Source organism: Pelodiscus sinensis, chromosome 8, assembly GCF_049634645.1.
Source record: "Pelodiscus sinensis isolate JC-2024 chromosome 8, ASM4963464v1, whole genome shotgun sequence".
In the NCBI taxonomy this organism is placed as follows: domain Eukaryota; kingdom Metazoa; phylum Chordata; order Testudines; family Trionychidae; genus Pelodiscus; species Pelodiscus sinensis.
This window is the reverse complement of record NC_134718.1, coordinates 29,456,234-29,477,044: the sequence shown is the minus strand read 5'-3', so window position 1 is coordinate 29,477,044 and position 20,811 is coordinate 29,456,234. Positions and strand designations below refer to the sequence as shown.

The 20,811-nt window shown below is 41.8% G+C and overlaps 1 protein-coding gene and 1 long non-coding RNA gene across 2 annotated transcripts in view; both read right to left on the bottom strand.

Moving 5' to 3' along the window:
- Nucleotides 1-7,211, bottom strand: part of COL13A1 (collagen type XIII alpha 1 chain) — a 122,259-nt gene extending 115,048 nt beyond the window's left edge. Inside the window, exons 1-2 of the mRNA XM_075934944.1 lie at nucleotides 7,124-7,211; nucleotides 427-462 (exon numbers count right to left, since the gene is read on the bottom strand). The gene's annotated coding sequence lies outside the window, so the exon portion shown is untranslated. The remainder of the gene's footprint in view (nucleotides 1-426; nucleotides 463-7,123) is intronic.
- Nucleotides 7,212-8,410: 1,199 nt separating this feature from the next.
- LOC142830395 (uncharacterized) overlaps nucleotides 8,411-20,811 on the bottom strand; it is a 67,187-nt gene continuing 54,786 nt past the window's right edge. The window contains exon 3 of the long non-coding RNA XR_012905597.1: nucleotides 8,411-11,236. This is a non-coding gene — a long non-coding RNA (uncharacterized LOC142830395). The remainder of the gene's footprint in view (nucleotides 11,237-20,811) is intronic.

The following is a 20,811-nucleotide window of genomic DNA, read 5'->3' as shown; positions in this document are numbered from 1 at the left end:
CAGCCCACTGCTTGGCACCACTAAAATGCATGGTGCTGCAGAAGCATTCTCAGAATATAGCCAGGGCTCCTTCTCAGAAGTCCTGTTGGGATTTGGTTTCTGATGGAAATGTCTCAGATAAAATCCCCCAATAGACTTACCAATGATTGGTGCTTCCATTTTCAGAATGGAGCCTGAAAATGATAGAATCTGCAGCCTAGAATTTCTAAACCTGGAAGCAGATCTGAGTAGCAGTTCACTCAGCTTCATTCATGAGCGAAGCTGCTGCTTCTTCTCTAGTTGTACCCAAACCAAACCCTAAAATGGAGCAAGGAGCTCCATTTCCTGAAATAATGAAAGTATCACCCTAAACAATCCACAGACACCGAGCTTTTGGAAAAACATGTGTCAGTCAGGTCAGGGCAGATGCAAGAGGTTGTAACTCACCGGTCTTCCAGGGATTCCCAAGGCGCCTTTGTCTCCCTAACAATTAATGCAAAATCAGACGGCAGTTGGAAACTGACCATAAACAAGGCTACAAAATGACACAAATTAGATGTCAGATGTAGACATGTGTGCACCTTTAATTATTATTTGACTGAGAGGTATGGTAGGTGCACATATGTTGACACATGGCATAAACATATATTTAAAGCATGCTCACGTGTTTGTATGTATCCTTGGACTTATGTGTAAGTATGTGGGTGTGTATGTGTCTGTTAGCAATCAGTATAACTCTTTGCTATATAGGTAAAGGAACCAACAAAGCACACTCAAGTCAGAGAGGAAGAAAAAAAGGTAAAAATCTGTGATCCAACTACTCGTCTAATCACAATTTGTTAACACTTTCCATCATCCATTTTATGGGAAACTGCTCACTTCAGTACAAAATTACCACACTTTTCTTCCTTTCCAAGGAAATTTCAATTGTAGCCATTTATTTACAAAGCTGGTATCACTTAAGACAGAACTCTCGGGGTATGTCTACACTGCAATGTTATTTCAGGATATAGCTATCCCACGTCTTCACAGCAAGCCCGTTATTTTGGGCTCGCTATTCCCAATATCCCTGTAAACCTCATTCTACGAGGAGGAAGGGATGTTTCAGAGTAGCACTTTATTTTGAAATTTGACGCTGTGTAGACAGTGCCAAATGACAAAATGAGCCATTTTGAAATAGCATCGAAATAAGATACGTAATTTGAGTAGCTCAAATTGCATATCTTATTTTGATTTACGGTGCTGTGTAACTGCACCCTCAGAGACCATGAACAGGTCCACATTTTCCAGTAGTTCAGAAAAGAGAAAGTTACACTAATGTGAATAATAAGCTAACACAGGAAATGTCATGTCTAGCATAATGTATATTAATGACTGTGTTCTATGTCCCTTAACCCTTTGAGAATGCTGCCTAATGCATCTTTAGGGTGTGAAAATCATTAAGTGAGGTTTCATGAATGTGCATGCCTCAGAATATATGAGACAATGCTTGAACCGAATGGCAAAGACACATGGACACAAGGCAATTGGCATATTATTAGTTTTGAGTCTTAATGTATATTTAAATTTGACTATAGAATTTTTTAAAAAACCCTCTGTGTTCTTGGTCACAAAAAGTGAATTCTCTAAAGACTTAGAGGTCAGTATGCTGATGCCGTGAAGTTATAGATCTACTTAACTATTTGTGAATTTATCTGCACATTTTGCAAAAATGACATTGTAAAATCTCTTCAGTATTGTTTCTGATCATCAGTTTGATTTTTTTTCTAGCTTTTACTATGAAAAAATAATCAATGTTTCTTTTGTACCTTCTCATATATTTTCCCCTGTAATACTGTTTTCTACAGCACCCCACAAAAATAGACAACGTAGGAGGCTGGAAAACAACCCTAACTGTATCACCTACATGAAATATTTGACCCTCTTCTGTCTTATCCCTTTAATCATGGCAATAGGCCAGAACCTCAAAGCTGTGTCCATTAGTGATCAGTAGGAGTTAGGGATATATACTATACTAATAGACAGGGAATTCTGGTGAGGAAATAATCTTTGATGTTGGGTAAAATGTTCAGAAATGCTCTTTTTTCCCCTAGCACTGTCTGTAATCAAATGAGAATATACAACAATACAGGTTGAACCTCTCTAATCTGGACTAGCCTATTCTGTCAATGCCCCTAGTCTGACATCATTGGCAACCACATGGGCACTTGAGGGCTGGAGCATTGACAGGGAAAAACTGGCAGGCCAGGGTCAGGTGTGTTGGTGGACTAGGGAAGAACAGAGCCCAAGAGTGGAGCTCCTGCTTCCCAGCAGGCCAGAGCAGAAAAGCCTGATGGGGACAGAGCAGCAGAGCCCCACGGTGGCTGGAAGCCAGGAATAGAGGGGCAAGTATTGACCTCCCCTGCTCTAGCAAATTCCCTGGTTTGGGATTGGTCAAATCCGAAGGGCACCAGATCAGGGAGGTTCAACCTGTACTTTGCTCTGTAGCCTGCTTACACGCCCTGCTATCCAGTGATGCAAAGAGCAGTTCCAAAAAAAGGCAAAATGGAGACAACTGCCTTGAAATCTGGGGAGTGAACCATTGATATCTCTCCCTTCAAGGAATGCACTTTGCTGCCAATGTTGCTCCGTAACCTGTCCTTGCTGCCTGTCTGAGGCACATAGTAATGCTTCAGATCAGTGTTTCAGAAAGTGTAATGTGGGAACACTTTCAGAAACACTTTAATTGGCTGCTCCAGTTTGTTCATGTACTGGAGCCGTGGCCACGGAGCCTTGCAGCTCTCATTGACTCCGTTTCATCCTTTGCAGCCAAGGGGAGCCATGGGAAGCAGCGTGGGCCAGGCCACCGTTTCCTGTGGCTCCCACTGGCTGCAAAGGATGAAACAGAGCCAATGGGAGCTACGAGGCTCCTTAGCCATGGCACATAAACAAACCAGAGTAGCCAGTTAAAGTGTTTCTGAAAGTGTTTTCGTGGTACCCTTTCAGAAACACCGCTTTAGATTAATGGCCTACACACACTTCACTATGCACAACATTTAAATGCAATGGGGTAAAAAGTATTTAGAGGTTTAACAAATCCATAGTTACAGATAAGTACTGTTTTGTGATCCAGGAGCACTTCTTTCACATGTAAGTTTTGATAAATCAAAAAGTCACATCTCTGTGGCCACAGTTGTACTTCACATGATTTACACTGGCAGTTCGATTAAATGTGCATAGATGGTATATGACTGCAAAGGAAAAGGAGACAAGATCTATTCTTTTTTATCCCTTTCTGCTTTTTATACTGCACCCATCAACATGTTATTTGATCTATCTCTTTATCTCTGTGTCTAGGTGCTGTGCGTTGTTTATTCAGAAAACAATGGAATTTTTCCATAAGGGACAGGAAATTCATTGTCTTTGATTTCTTGGCTTCTGATTGGGAGCTTACTGCTGAGTTTTCTTGTTCTTTAACTTGAACATTGCTTTTCTCTACAGCTGAGCTTGGCAACTTGTTATGAAGATGACAAGGGTCAAACTCTCATGATCTGTAGTGAAAGCGTGATTCAGATTTTTGGATCTGTTGAGAAACTCTTCCTGGCTGTGCTCTGATTGGTATTTGACCACACAATGACTGATAGTGTATAGGACTGAGCTGTGTCTGGTGTTAGTCTGCACAGTGAGACTGATACAATATGTGATGTCAAAACGACATGTACCTCATCATGAAATGATGTATGAGTCCACCGTGTCTGGTATTTAACTACACAGTATTTGGGATCTTCTAAACAATACTAGCAGGGGGGAAATCATCTCAGTAGTATAGCAAATAAATGCCAGATGTTTATGAGAAAGACTTGTCTATGATGTGAAGCCAGGAAATACACTGTATCGTGGATAACAGTTATGTCCTGCACTGTATGCTAGCATTGTATTCATAGCTCCACTGCTTGCCAGCCTGTTGTTTTTCTGAAGTGGCTATCGTGTTAGTATCCAAGCACCAAACAACAGTTATGAAGAAGGTTTGAGTGGTCTTAAAAGATTTTTTACTTTCTCCTTCCCTCAGGCAGTGGGTGGATTTTTTTTTCTTTTTGCAGAAGTCGTTGCTGGAGGAGACTTCATCCAAAGGTGGCGTATGTTGGGATCAGGTGATGGGCAGAGTGTGGCTTGGTCTGATCTCCTCTGGCAAAGAGTTTCATACCTAGGTCCTATTGCTGAGAGTGTTCTATTCCCTGAACATGAAAGACTTAATCTGAGTCTCTCTCAAGTACAGGAGCCTCTCTGGCTTGGAGAATCTCTGACAGTAACTCTACTCTGAAGTAATCTAAGCCTGGATTGTAAGAGCCTTGTAAATTAGAACCAAACCATGAATGTGGATCTTAGATGAAGGGGGAGGCAGCAGTTTCACACAGCACTTTGCATCAGCTTTTACTACTTTGAGGTGAGACACTGTACTGCACCCATTGTGGCCCTTCAGATGACCACTGAATTCAGCCCCAGGTAGCATAAACAGAATAATCCAACACGAAGGCAATGAAATCAGGGGTCAAAACCTTGTCTAAGGGTGTGTCTACACTGAAGGACTTAACTTGAAATAAGCTATGCAAATTGAGCTACATCAATTGAGTATCTTATTTCAAAATAAGGAGCATCTACACAGCAGTTATTTCAAAATAAAGCACTCTTTCTCTGACTTCCCTTACTCCTCATACAATGAGAGTTACAGGAGTTGGAGTAAGAAGTCCTCTAGCTTGACAGTATTTTGACACTACTTTGAAATAAGTGCCTGCTGTGTAGATGCGGACTGAATTGTTTTGTAATAGCGCTAGTTATTTCAAAATAGTGTTGCAGTGTGTAGCCATACCCTAACAGGAGAGAGAACAGTCTCCTGGCCTACCAAATGTGGAACAAAAGAATTCATAGAATCATAGGACCATAGAGCTGGAAGAGACCTCAGAAGGTCATCAAGTCCAGCCCACTGCTCTAGGCAGGACCAATCCCAACTAAATCAACCCGGCCAGGGCTTTGTCAAGCAGAGACTTAAACACCTCTAGTGATGGAAACTCCACTACTTCCCTAGGTAACCCATTCCAGTGCTTCACCACTCTCCTAGGCTGTGTCCAGACTCAGGGGTTTTTTCGGGAAAAGTAGCCTTTTTCCGAAAAAACTTCCCCTGCGTCCAGACTCAAGCCACATTCTTTCGAAATTAAATCGAAAGAACGCGGTTTTTCTTTCGATGGCGGTAAACCTCATTTCACGAGGAAGAACGCCTTCTTTCGAAAGTTCCTCTTTCGAAAGAAGGCGTTCTTCAATGTAAATAGGGCTTCTTCGAAAGAGAGCATCCAGACTCACTGGATGATTTCTTTCGAAAAAGCAAGCCACTTTTTCGAAAGTTCAACGTGCAGTCTAGACGCTCTCTTTCGAAAGAGGCTCTTTTGAAAGTATCTTTCGAAAGAGCCTCTTTCGAAAGAGGCTTGCAGTCTAGACATAGCCCTAGTGAAATAGTTTTTCCTAATATCCAACCTGGACCTCTCCTACCACAACTTGAGACCATTGCTCCTTGTTCTGCCATCTGTCACTACTGAGAACAGCCTTTCTCCATCCTCTTTGGAACCTTCCTTCAGGAAGTTGAAGGCTGCTATCAAATCCCCCCCACTCTTCTCTTCTGCAGACTAAACAGACCCCTCTGTGGTATTCCTTGTCACTGTGGTAATTAGTACGCTCACGAGTAGTGAGATGTCCATCATGTCTCAAGGATCTGTACTGCTTTGACGATACAAGGCCTGCTGCCCTCAAATGACGGTGAAATTAGTGTATTTGCCTTTCCACAGGCTATATTCTTCTTTCCGTTAATAATACTTCTGTTTCACAGTGTTTGAGGTTGAGCCAACTACTCTTCATCTATCTATTGATTTCTCCCTGGGAGATGGCTCAGGGTGCCACAGTGGAGAAAATGCATTGACTCTATTCTCTAAAATCCTTATGGTTTATTCATGATTGATCTCAGCAACAGACCATTGCTCATGGCTTCATGTTCATTTGGATTAGAGTTAGTTATGGATTTACAACTCCCTGAGAAGCTGGCAGACACCATGTTGATTTAATTTAAACTAGTGAGAATGGAACTAGTCACGTAAATAAGCTTCTGGGGCTAACAGAACCAACTGAGAACGTCAGGTTGCAGACTGGATTTTCTGTTTCAGGGGTGCTGAGAGGAAAGAGGGTGGCTGTGACCATTGAGCACTACTGCTTCCACAGGCAGGCAAAGGGGAGCTGAAGACTGGATAACACCCTATATGTTCTCTGTGCACAGTTGGAAATAAGAAGCATCTCTGGGCACATTACCTAGGCTGCCTGCCTTATACTCAATGAAATGCTAGGTCATCAATGCTGGCCCCTGTGTGGTTATGCACAGAAGCGGAGAAGGGGAAAGCTACTCTTGAGTTCTCATCCCTGACCAGAACACCTGCAAAAGGTGAAGCACGTTGCCCTCAGTCTAACTCCAAACCAGTTTGACACTGTAACACACTTTCTCTTTCTCTAGAAATCTCTCAAGAAACTAGCGGAGTGACTGGCTCTGCTGCAGCCACAAAAAAGCATGGCTTGCTCCATTTGGTGTCTGAATTTCACTTCACCCTGGCCTGACCTCTATATGTCCCTCTCACTTCCACTTCCTGTATCAGCATGGATTAAATAGATGCTTCTTGTATTCCTGTATTCCAAGCTCCTCCAGAGTTAAAATAAACAATCCAAACCACTGCAAAACCCATCCTGGTATCTGCTTGAAATAGAACCTCCAATCTTTCCTGGAAAGCCTGTAGAAGCTCAGATTCCTGTCAGTGAGAGTGCAATACAAATGTGGTTCTAAGACAGGGAAGGTGATTCATATTGGAAAGGTGATCTTAAAAGGCCACATGTTTCCCAAACACAAAAGGGTCTTATAAAGAATGTGTTTCTTGGAACACTGTCCTGCCAAGGTTCTGCTGTTCCTATCCTATTGGGATCCATATCTCATTTACAACATGTTCTTCATCTAATTTAGTTCCACCACTGGAGACCATTGCCACCTCCCTGTATACACAGCCTTGAGGCCTGCCTTTCAAACTAGTGCCAGAGAGAGAGTGAACAAAAGGGAAACAACATGGTAATAGAAAGCTTTTACCGGAAGTCCTGGTCTTCCTGTAGGGCCCTGAAATAAAACACAGAAAAGGCAAAGTTGGCACAAAATCGGGGGGGGGGGGGGGGGGGGGGGGGGGAGAGGAATGGTAGAGAGAAGAAGCAATGATTAAAAAGGAAATAAACAGTGGAGAAAACAGAGCCACTAAATCATCAGAACAGCTTTCATACTAGCCAGATTTTATTGTTACATTTTTCCAACCCATCTTCAAAGCATTATTTCTATTTGATATGTCTTTCAGTGATTCCCAAAACTGGGAACTGCTAGCACAAGGAGAGTTAGCTAGTCCTGTGATTCTGAGTCTCTTCCTTGTTCCTATCCGACGATGAATAATAATTGTTCATGTACAGAGTTTCTAGAATTGCCATAGAGATACTGTATGATCAAGACTGTGAGGGGAGGTAACTGAGATGCAGTTCACACTATGAAAAAGTTTGAGAGCCTCCAGACGACATGTTTCTTTCTTTCTTTCTTTCTTTCTTTCTTTCTTTCTTTCTTTCTTTCTTTCTTTCTTTCTTTCTTTCTTTCTTTCTTTCTTTCTTTCTTTCTTTCTTTCTTTCTCTTCTTTCTTTCTTTCTTTTCTCTACAGATTGCTGACTTTCAGATTACCATATCTACCTCAAAATTGTTTCAGAAATAACAGACTCTTTCAATGGAAATTCAATGAGATTCAGGACCATTCTAATCCACCTGTGGTTTTAAATCTCTTCTGTTGATTCAACAGTATATGCCAAGAACAAGTATACAAGGGAGTGTTTTCATCATTTCTGCAGCTTTGCCAATCCTGTTGACCACTGTCATGTATCAGAAATGGTTCTGCAAAATATAGTTCCTCAGCTGGCCCTAAATCAAACAGGGTCAGAGTAGGCCCTATTTTGTTTAGCTCAGAAGCTGAAACTTCACATTTACGTTCTATGAAATGTATAATAAACAGAATTTTGGTACATCAGCATTTCTGAGTTGCTAGCTGGACTGATACATGTGAAACCAGCACTGTGGGAATCTGGTCCACAGATTATAAACTAGTTCCCATCCGTTTTATTCAGAAAAAAACATTGGGGAAAATCTTCAGCATGTAAACATCGAGTGCTTTGTTTACTTATTAAACAGTGAAGTTTATGCTTGTGATTTTTGAACTACTATCACATAAAGGCTCTTAAATTCCCATAGCATTCAATAGGTTATGGTTAGCCACAAAAAGTTCCACTTTGGTTAATTAAATTCAGTCCACCTAATTTCATCTTGTTATTTCAATGGCTACAGAATTTCTCACTTCCTGCATTTATACAGACAGGTCAGGGGTCAGAATAAGCTGGTATACAGTAGCACACTGTGTCATCACTTTTCTGGTGGCCCATTTGTTTTTTCAGGATTTAAGCTTTCATTAAAATATTGAGTTTCTTGCCCTTCTTGTTGCAAAGAAAATGTGACTGTGAACTGATGCAATTCTGCCTTTGTCTACCAATGGAGTTGTTTGAAGAAATAAATCTGGGAAAACTTTGAATTGATCCATTCATTTCACTCTAGTGCAGGCCTGGACAAAATATAACCCATGGGCCGGATCCGACCTGCCAAGCCACCGGATCTGGCCCGTGGAGGCAGCAGGGAGCCCCAGGAAGGCTCCCCGCAGACTTGCACTCTGGGCAGAAACACCGCTGCAGGGCTCCCTTTCTGATTTAAAACTGGAGGGGGGGGGGGAGAGGTTAGGAGCCACCCTGCCCCTAGCACATTCCCATTGGCCAATTTCTGGCAGAAACCGGCCAATGGGAGCTGTTTGTTGGAATAACAGGCATCTACGAACAATCTCGCCCCTTCTCCTGGGCTCAGTTATTCATGAAGCACATGGCCAGGCAGGCTGGCAAACATTTTAAGCTCTGCAGGCAGGCAGGCTAGTTTGGCAGCTGGCAAGTACATCTCTTGGCCACAGCTTGCTTTTGGCACCCCAGTCCTTTCCTGCCCCAACTCTCTGGTCCTCCCCCACCACCTCAACATACCCAAACCCTCTGTCCCCTTCTTACACCTATACCTTCTCCCAGATCTGGCACCCCAATCTCCTGCCCCAGATCACAATCCCCTCCTACCATTGGTCACATCCCAAACCCCTGCACTCCAGTCCCCTGCCCTAGGTCACAACCACCTACTTCATCCCAACTCCCTCCCAGATTCCAGTCTCCCTCTTGCACCCCCGTCCCTTACCCCAAGCTCCCTTCTGCACCCAACCTCCATCCCAGACCCCGCATCTCCATTAATATCATGGAAAAGTGTGGCCCTTGACCACTTTCCAAAATCTTGAAGTGCCTCCCCTGTCAAAAATTATTGCCCACCCCTGCTCTAGTGTAACAATAATAATGTCAATATTAGCACTATTAATCATTTCATTCCGGGTAATCTGGCAGTAATTTACAGGTGCACTCGCTTTGTAGACAGAGCTTGAGTACAGTAGCACCCAAACCCATCCCCAAAATTGTGCCCTGGATAGGCTTCAGTCAAAACCACAGAACTGAAATCTGCTGAACTTTGCATCCAGAATTAATCCCTAAATATATTTATAGATTTATGATAGGACCCAATCCTGCACACCTTTGGGTAGAACTCTTACTGAAATCACTGAAAGTGTTGTACTAGAGGGCTTTCAGGATCAATATCTCAAAGGGTACATCTACACTAGCCCCTTAGTTCAAACTAGGAAGGCTAATGAGGATGACCGAAATTGCAAATGAAGCGTGGGATTTAAATATCCTATACAGGCAGTCCCCGGGTTACATGGATCCGACTTACATCGGGTCCCTACTTACAAATGGGGTGAGGCAACCCCATACTAGCTGCTTCCCCCCAGCAGACCATGGAGACACGAAGCTAGCGCCCCCCCCAGCAGATCAGGGAGACGCGGAGCGGCTTTTCTCAGCAGGCACCTCAGCTTGAGAATAAAGGACTGAGGGAAGTGAGGTTTGGGAGAATAAAACTGAGCTCTGGAGAAATGTTTGGCTAGAGTTTCCCCTACAATATGTACCAGTTCCGACTTACACACAAATTCAACTTAAGAACAAACCTACAGTCCCTATCTTGTATGTAACCCGGGACTGCCTGTACTTCATTAGCATGTTCCTGGGTGGTCACCATTTTGGAAACTAACTAGCCTAGAATAACTGCCCGCGTCTACACATGGCAGAGAAGCGCGATTCCGAGATAAACCCCTTAGTTCAAATTAACAGTTAAACCTCATTCCATGGATTTATTTGCAATTTCGGTCGCCCTCATTAGCCTCCCTAGTCGAACTAGGGGGCTAGTGTAGACGTACCGAAAGGGAATACAAATCTGTACCATAGCAACTAGTTCTTAAAATGTCTTCTGTAAATTGTTGTAAACCTGTAAAAGCCTTATTGCTTAAGTTATAACAAAAAATGCAGTGTTTGTGGGGTATTCCTTCAGTCTTTGCAAGGCTTTTTCTGATTGATGCCCTTCAAGGTATTTTAGCAGCAATAATGAAGTAACAGTACAAACAGTCTGGCAGTAACTGGGACATTTTTCTGAAGTCTAAGTTGTCTGAGTTGAGTTTTTGCATTTGGATAACATTTTGAAAGAAAGCTGTCTACACAGTTTTTCTTCAGAACTGATGATTACGCACATCTAGGCAACTGATTGAGTGGCAGAGAATAAGTTGCATAGGAATTCACACAACATATATTTGCACCCATTTTGGAAAAAAATACATCCAATTCAGTATATGGCATCTTATGCATGCACATTACACACTGTTATCCTCATTTTTGTATGTGAAAATAGTTGAGAGTTTTTCTAGCCCTTCATATTCACTGTTTCTACCTTATGAGCTTTCTTAATCTGATCCTGTGAGCTTTCAGAACTGTGCAAACCTATATGGGTGCATATGAGCAATCTCACTAAGGATCTGGGCCCTCTGACCGAGTACAAAGGATGTTTGCTGTTTGAGAGATTCTGGGAGACTTCAAAACCAAATTTGGGTATCACATTGGACATAACATATGGAAGACAATTGTTACTGCTCAAGCCCCCTTTGCCCCTTTACCATCAGATGCCCACTTCGTAAATGCACTGGAGCTTTGGTACTTACAGGAGGCCCTGAAAGAAAGAAAAAGGAAAATAAACAGTGATTAGTGTTGCTATATAATAAATCCTGAAGATGAAATGTAAATGGTCACTCCTTATATTGTGCTATTTTTTGTTCTTTCTGTGGACTGGATTCTGATCTTACTTACTCTTGTTCTGCACCCAGGTAATTCTGTTGTTTTCAGTTAATTCATCCTGATTTACAACACTGAAAACAAGATCAGAATCAGATCCCAACTTTCCTTCCTTTTCTCCGGTTTCAGCCTGTCTCTCACCCATTTTCATTTCAGGTAATTGAAATTATGTGCTGTAGTGAACAATGAATTACAACTTCATGAAATCTGATTTTTAAACCCACTAAGGGAAAATACGATGAAATAAAATCAGGATGCTGCATTATTTACAGATAGATTTAAACCCCACTGATTGTGCATCTACACACCATCCTAAACTCTAAATAAGATATGCAATTTGCGCTATGCAAATTGCATATTTTATTTCCACTGAATTTCAAAGTAAGCTATTTTGAAATTTGGCATGTTTACACAGCGCCAAACTTTGAAATAACAGGCTATTTCGAGACAACCCTTAACCCTCGTGGAATGAGGCTTACCGGGATGCTGAAATAGCACACCAGTTATTTCGAAAAATATTTCAAAATAACGAGCAGCTTGTGTAAATGTGGGGTAGCTATTTGGGGATATCTGCGGTATCCTGAAATAGCTTTGCAGTGTAGCAAGTGTAGAGTATTTGGTCAGTCTCTCTTCTGGTCAGACAATCAGTATCTGCTTTTACCATAATTAAATAAATAATCCTTACTTTTAGTTTTGCTGATCACTAATCCAGGCTGGGGGTAAAATCCAGAGGTTATACGTTAGGTGGTGTGAGAGGACCTAACTCACACTAATTTATGCTCAGTAAACTCCTTGGAACCTACTCCCAGACTACTGACATGTGAGAGAGGCTAAATTTGTTTAGCTTCTACAAGAAAGAGCTTTAAGAAGATATAAGAAAGGGTAAGCCAAAATAGCTGCCTTTCTGCTTTAACCTATGCCTTCTGAGTCTTCATCATTTAAATTACATCTGTATAGAGTCCCTTGCACATTAATAGAAGGTTTAGGGGATTCTCAATGTTATGAGTTTAATATGCATCACCGTAGCCATCAGTCTTCTCTTGTCAGTCTCTTTTAATTTCTTTTATAAGGAGGAATTTCAGATTTAATACTTCCTTTTTGTCCAGCCCGTCAAGTTTAAAATCAAAAGATAAAGTCAAGGTACTCTACAGAAATGTCCTTTTCATGGAATATTGGACATACATGGGTGACCTTAAGAAGAGAGGATCTCACCTGATGAGAGAAGATGGAGAAAGGCCTGTCGTTTATTACAAATGTACTTTTAAATGCCCATTAAACTTTCTTAGATCACACCCCTAAATTCCAGGTGTATATCTGATATGGGCTGAATTCTTCCTTTCGTTACATGCACTCGGCTGCCAATGATGTCCTCAAGCATCGCTCTCATAATCTATGGCAGCATTTGTCCCTACAGATTTACACTATGGCTTGAATGCTGTCCCTATCCTGTATTGCAAAGATGCTTGGGTTTTATTTAGATGCATGCTTGCCAAAATACATGCTATAGACTAACTCTCAAGCTTATCCATACCATATTTTAAAATTATGGCTGCAGCATAGATGGTAGCAGCAAAAACTACTGATGCTAATCATGATAAACTTGTGCCAGCTTTTAGCTATTGAACTGATCCTGAAGCCCTCACTCATGTTGCTTGTCCTCCCTCATGCAATTAACTCTAGTGGGATGCCTCATCTAAGTACAATTTACACCATCTGCACCCTTTCAACCACAGGGGCAAACCGTCAGGCAGACAGAATTTAAGACCACTGATTCACTACTGCATATACCCCCCTTTTAATGAGTTTTGTGTCTTTCCGGGCAATAGCCTGACCTTCGGGAACATGTTGCATTTGAGAAAATAATAATAATAAAAAAATCCAACCACACAGCAAATGCCATCAAATAGCAACTGTCCTCAATCTAGAAATTGCACCTAATTTCTGCTCCCCATTTCTGCTACAAACTATAAGCAATTTGTATGTTCATTGCAAAATGCAATAGAAAAAATCCAGTCTCTCTTTCAAGTTTCCTTCTCAGGTCAGCCACTGGTATTTTGAAGATGTTTGTGGCCTAGATACCTACTGGTGTTTTTTTTTCTTTTCTATTTTTGTGAGTAAAATGGAGACAGACGTACACTTGATGTCATCACTTGTTACCATGACTATTTGGATGATATCATAGAATATTTTAGTCTGCCATTCAGCAACCCCATCTGCACCTCTTACTGAAATCAGGGGCTGCTTGACACCTTGGAAGCTGATGTGATCAGATTGCAGTGAAGCATGCCAGACCTCTGTCAACAGCAGCAGCATTTCACAACATGCACTCTGACCAGCTCCCTCATTCCCTCCCCCACACTGCTTCATCCCACCGTCTTTTATTACAGCTCACGGGGCCATATAGCTCTGAAAACTGGCACTTCCCTCTTTCTGTCTTACAATAAGGAATGCCCCTTCAGAAACTGGCACAGTGAATATATGTCTTAAGAGGATGTGACACTTTACGCAGTCAATCCTTTATTCTAAGCTATCTGAGTTCAGTATAGAGCTGGAGAAAGGGATTAAAAGTGGTTTTAAACCACACTTATTTCCCCCTGATTCTATCTGGAAGGGACCATATCACAAGAGGAAGTTCTGATTCTTCTGTCAGGTACTTGGCTGTCTGCAGAGACAAGAGACTAATTCAGCAACAGCCAGGAACTACTGGGGCATCAGGGCATAGCCACACCCTCTTTCTCTCCAACACTCCCCAGTGTCAGGGGAGGTCTCGGGGATGAGATCCTCTAGGTTTACAGCTGCTTTGTTTCACCAGAGTGATGAAAATCGTGTGGCACAGGGGACAGCTGAAGACCAAGCTACTTCTTGGTGCAAGGTAAAGCAGCCTTAAGTCTGCTCTTACACACAGCTGTTGAGGCCTTGAGGGGCCATTCTGGCAGCTGGGTATGGTATTGCTCAGACATAGAGATCTCCATTAACCATTTAAGCTTGCCTTATGTCTGCTTTATGACATGAGACCCAGCACAAAGCAGTCTTAAATTGCCTTCCTTGTCTCATTTGTCCTGAGAGCTCTAAATCCCCACACTTAATTTTCAAAATTTCAGCATTCCTCACGACATTTACAAGTGTTGTCAGTGTAAACATGTATAGCACCCCAAAATGACACTGAATTTTCAAGATAAACACCACCTAATGCTACTGTGCCAATGGTAGCATTCCTTTTCAATGTAATGTAACAGAACCTTCCACTTGTTATTCGAAATGAAGCTGCCACAGAAACCAAGGAGCCTTTGTTGAGCAGAGTACATAAGGCCTTGACTACTGGGGCCCAAACCAGTTATTGTCACATTGAGTTTTGGTAATTACACTGGTCCAACAAACCTTCAGATCACCCTAGGTCTATATTAACAGGGGCAAAACTACAACAGAGTCCCTTCAGCTGTATGTAGCAAACTTCAAAGGGTACGTTTATACTGCATGGCTATTTCAAAATAAGCTATTCTGGAATAGTTATTCCGAAATAAGGGTATGTCTACACTAGCCCCCTAGTTCGAACATTAGGGAGGCTAATGTAGGCATTCGAAGTTGCAAATGAAGCCCAGGATTTAAATTTCCCGGGCTTCATTTGCATCTTCCCGGGCGCCGCCATTTTTAAATGTCCCTTAGTCCGAACTCCGTGACCGTGGCTACAGGCGGCACGGAGTAGGTAGTTCGAATTAGGATCTCTAATTCGAACTACCGGTACTCCCAAGGATTAGAGATCCTAATTCGAACTACCTACTCCGTGCCGCGTGTAGCCGCGGTCACGGAGTTCGGACTAAGGGACATTTAAAAATGGCGGCGCCCGGGAAGATGCAAATGAAGCCCAGGATATTTAAATCCGGGGCTTCATTTGCAACTTCCAATGCCTACATTAGCCTCCCTAGTTCGAACTAGGGGGCTAGTGTAGACATACCCTAACTTATTTCAAAATAGCACGTCTGCACTGCCGGGAAGCCTCAAAATTAGTCTGAGGCAGGCTTCCCTAGTGTAGATGTGCTATCTTGATTTAGAGCCTCAGGAGACACTGGAGAGGAATAACTTAGAATGGCCCTGATAAGGGGTTATTTCAAAATAGCAGCAGCGGAGTGTCTACACATGCTTTATTTTGAAAAAGCTATTTCAGAATAGGCATTATTCCTTGTAGAATGAGGCTTACAGATATTGGAATAAGCCATCCGTTATTTCAAAGTTATTTTGAAATAACAAAATGGCTGTGTAGATGCTCACATTGGTATTTCAAACTTATGCTAATTATCTCAAAATAACGGCACAGTGTAGACACACCCAAAATGACTAACATGCTATGCTTGCATTTCCCAATCTGACAAGCCATACTGCCCGCTACTCTCTATGGTGGGCAATAATTTGCAGTTGGATGCTTGGTTAAGGAGGAGCCACTTGTTTGTTATTCACAGTTTTAATTTACAAACAGGTGAATTGGCTTCTGCCATGCTACTGCCTTTAACCTGGTACTTCAACAGCCTTTGTTGATAAATCCTGTGCTGAGTGATTGCCCCAAACACGGATACACACACCCTACCCATTCAATACCATATGGCAAACAAGTTCAAGTGTCTTTTTCAAAAGAAAATGTTTTGGTATGGTTGGTATTAGCAAATGTTTAACTTTACACAGCAAGTTGTGTTGTAGGTTATCTACACATCTTAGGACAGAAGGCAGACTGCACAGCAGCAGAGAGATACACGCTGCAAACAAAAGCAAAAGTCAGGCAAATCTCTGACTAGAAGTGGGGAGGCAACTTGCTCTGGGGATGAAATTTCAGGAAACAACTTTTTCATAATAAAGTCAAGGTGGGAATCCTGGGGTGTTCTCTACCTAACAATGGACACTTGCAGGGTGTGGGGTACATACATAGTGGTTTGGGACAGAGAAGACACCATTGGTGAAAACAGCCCACCTAATAAGAGACAGATGTGGCACTCTCCAAGTCAGTGAAAGAAGGGAACTGTGGGGGTTGGACATGAGGAATGTTCTCTACCTAATGAGGTGGGTGACCTTAAAAGGTGTAACCATAACTTTGGAGATGTAAAAAACATCCCTTTTCTGTTTTCTCTGCTGCACCCACATCCTTCCACACCCCCACTCTTTCTTCAGAAATGCTCCTGGTGTGAGTGTGCTCAACCAAAATAACTTTCAAATTGCCCTTTAACCTCCTTCCTAAAGAACAGCAGCTGAGAGTGTCAGTGCAGACAAAGCTGACGCTTACAGCAACCAGAAAAAAAAAAGCGGTGGCTGTGGGTAAAGAAAGAGCGAGGCTATAATAACTGCTGCATTGCAATAACTACTGTGTTTGTCTCTTTCTTCCCAAATTAGCCTGCTCACAGATATTAGATTTCCACCCAACCAAGCACTATTGCTGCTGGAAGCCAAGGAGTGAGAAATCTGGTCTTTAGTATTGAAACCAAACTGAATTTAAATAACAAATGGATACACGAAAGAAACAGACCACAGTCCCAATCCTAATCACTAAGACGTAATTCTACATAAGTACACAGCCCCACTAAATTCAGTGGGTTTCCTTATGTGAGTAAAGTTATTCAAGTGAAGTTTGAGGATCAGGACATATATTTTATAACAATCCTCATGCCCTGTAAAATCTCTAGACATTTAAATACTCCACTAGAATAAACGGTGGCAAAATACTCCTAACTTTGTACAATAATGGGTTTATTACGAGCACCAGAGACCTTCCTGTTGGAGGGAATAAAATAGCAACGAACGGGTAGTGAAGAAATTACAGTTATCAAATACATTGGGTACCCTTTTTCTTTTACTATATGCTAATTTCCATATTTTATTTTTCTCTGTGCCCCGGAAGCTTATCTATCCTCCAGGAAGATGTTCTCTTAATACCTTTGGTTTCTTTTCTTTTGAAAAATCTTTGTAAGCTGCCATTTTTCAGAACTGAAGAGTCTATGTACATAAAACTTTGACTAAATACTAGTAAATATCTGGGGCATAAACTGACATGTTTATTTCATCAGGTTCCCAAATTTTCCTGAAAACTTCTGTGGATATTGCTTGTGAAAAGAAACATTTGGATTCATTTTTTTGTGGTTTCCTCTCAGTGGGGAAAGTGGGATACTCAATACAACTGTCAATATTTTCTGTATTTTCCATATTCTGTAGCCTTTTTATTTTCAAGGAAAGTGCCCAGAAACTAGGCTAACTGATATGATGGAGTAGCTGACAGCAAGTTCACCCGTTAGTATTGGATGTGACTCTGTTGATGATTGTAGAGTATTTATTCATCTACAAAAAATGTTCTTGTGTAAACTCCAGTATTTAGAAATGGGGACCATAGATCATCTCAGTTTTTCCACACTACATGTCTCACACGCAACAGGGCTACCTCATGGGAGAAATAAAGATAATTTTAAAAAATCATTTGACTCTTGAACTTTGGTGACCTATGATAGCAATGTCAAATTTAATTCCTCTCCTGTGATCATCAGACCACGGTGAATGAATGAGTGCATCAATTTTCAGGATTGTTGCTCAAAGGGGCACTTCAGCTGTTAAAATCCAATAAAAGAGACTGCTGACCTTATGGTGACCTTTGATCAAGGTTCAGCTATGGGATTTCTCCCCCTGTCTGTACTCAAGTACCTATAATGAACAAGTATGTCATGATTCTAGCTCAATGGGAACGTGGAAGTTAAATCAATGAGCCAGTTATTTACTCCATTATAAGCATCTGTATTATATTAGATATTATAAACTAGAGATGAGTCAAAATCAGAAACTTCATTCAGAAACTCTTTTGCTTTTTTGTGGGGAAGGTGCCATTCACATTCATGAATCCCAAGCGATGTCTGTCATTTTGGTCACTGCTCTTATCCAAAACTGGAAGGAAAAATGGTTCCAGTTCGGATTAAGCTGAAATCTTGAAGGCAAAAGCAACATTTCTGCGAAATTCAGTTTCCAAATAGTGGAAATTTCACAAGATCAGCTATTCTCTTTAGATTTCTAGTGTATTGAGCCAACATCTCAAAAAATTAACTTGCAAAATTTTGACCCCATCCATTTGAACCTGCAGCCTCAACTTAAATCTAATCTGGATCCAGATGCTATCTGATCTCAACATACTACAATCTTTCTGTCATAGAGAAACCAGATTGTATAAGGAGATGTTACACAGTAAGCCCCCTGTTTCAGTAAAAACAGTGGAACATTCACCTAGAATTAACCAACAAATTTCCAAACTATTCAATGTTTTAAAACCATAGTTAAACTTATGAACATCAGTCCAAACATCTTTAAACTTTGTGCTGGAATACCAGGCTTTCCTTTCTGAATAAGATGAAATCACCTGACCTTGCTTGTGCTGCATTAAGTTAACAGCTCAGCCAAAGGGATAGAGACTTTAGTGCCTCCCACATCAAAAAGCCATAGGATAATCTTTGATGTATGTGCTTATTATTTATTTAATTTTGCAACTGTAACAAAAAAACTTCTTAAAACAATAGTTAAATATTCCTGCATTTCCAGACCAATTGAGACTTGACATTGGGATATCATACAATGATCTTGCAGTTCCACTGAAAGAATATATAAGCCTTTGTCTGCTCCAAGAGATAAGCTCAGCAATGCTGTTATATCCTGAACAACACAGTAAAAATCCAGTAATGCCTGTGGCTCTTTGCTCATTAGTACGTGCACCACAAACAGATCAAAGACAGGAGACTAGCTGAGGTCCATCCTCTGTATACTCCTTCTATAAAATTAAAAGTCACAGAAAGGCAGCAACATGGTCACATATAAATAAACCAGTGAGCTGAGCATTCTTGTAAGAATACGCTAAGCCTGCAATAACTTTACTTATGGAAGCCTTCTGGGGTTTGGCTCTGAATGCAGGACCTCTATATATAAGCAAAGAGAAAGCTAGAGTCCACAGATGCAGCAGTCTTTTGTAACATTGCCTTCTCCCACCGTTGGAGAAAGAACAGATAATAGTGCCTATGGGAGCCATGTAATCCAGGGTTATCTATTTTGATCTGCTATACGATTTTACTATAGCAAAACAGTCATTTGGCAGAGGGTATAGAGGCATCTACTGCAGAAATACCCAAAGCAAGATGTTTTCCAGTCCTTTCTTTAAGTGTTTGCAACACATGGGGAGTATAAAAAGCAAATGGATATGACATTCCAATTCTCAGGTTTTTGGACACATGGTAACCTCTTCAGACTTAGCCCCGTCACTAATTTCCCACCTGAAAAAGCAGCAACAGTTGTATGATCTGCTCAAATCATTTCTGCAGCCACGCCTCTCATGCTGTTCCCTAACATGGCCCCACAAACTGTCCTGAGGTGATTCCCGCTGCTGCTGCTACAGCTGATGCTCAGGTTCAGGACTTTGTGCAGGTAAATCTGTTTTGCCCTTTTCGATGTCTATTTTTACCTCTCTGCCCCCTTAAGCCCTCACTCACCCTGATCCATAGACATTTATCATTTCAAGTTGCATAATGTTTGTTACATTTTGGTTTTTGGCAGTGTCTGTCTTAGCAGAGCCATGTTACAGGTTGAAAATTTCATTTACAAGAAATCTTCAATGAGGTACAAAAACTTGCACTATCAACAAAGATAGCGTTTGTCTCTGTAAACCACATGAAAACTATACAGGCTGAAACCTCTCTTGTCTGGCACTCTCTGGTCTGGTAATATCCATGGTCCAGCATGATTTTACTTAGCTGGATGTCCACCGACCGGTGTGGCCAAGTTTCCCGTGGTCCCATAAGGCTTGTTTTAGGGATGTTAAATATCAGTTAATTGAATAGTCGATTAACCTCATGAATTCTTATCGGTTAGTCGACTATTCTGTAGTCCCTAGGGGTGGAGCCGGCAGCCAGTGCTCTCTAGTCCTCTGCCACTCCACACTGCTGCCTTTGCATCAGAGGCAGCAGTGTGTGGTAACAGGTGGGAGCTGGTCTGTGAGGGGAGCTCGTTTAAAAACCAGCTCCCCTCACAGACTGGCTGCCTGTCACCCCAGGCTGATACAGAGGCAGCAGTAGCGGGTGGCAACAGTCCCTGTCCATGGGAGGGCAGGGTCTGAGCTCCTGGATCTGACACGAGCCTGAACTGAGCCGAGCTGCTTGCCCTCCTGGCTCCCAAAACACTTTAAATGCAGAGCTGCAGCAGGGGTAGGTCCCAGACCCAGTGCAAGCCAGGACTGAGCTGGGCTGCTGGCCAGCCTGCTAAAAAATTTACTGGCAAAGGTGGTGGTGGTGGGGGGGGGGGGGGAGGTGCGTGTAGTCTATAGCATTAACCTATACGTTTTTGCTTATTGGTTAATCCACTATACTATTACATCCCTAGTTCGTTTACAGACACCATGCTGGCTTTCGTGTCCTGTGCTCTTATTTAGCTCTAATTTACCCCCTAAATGTCTCCTAT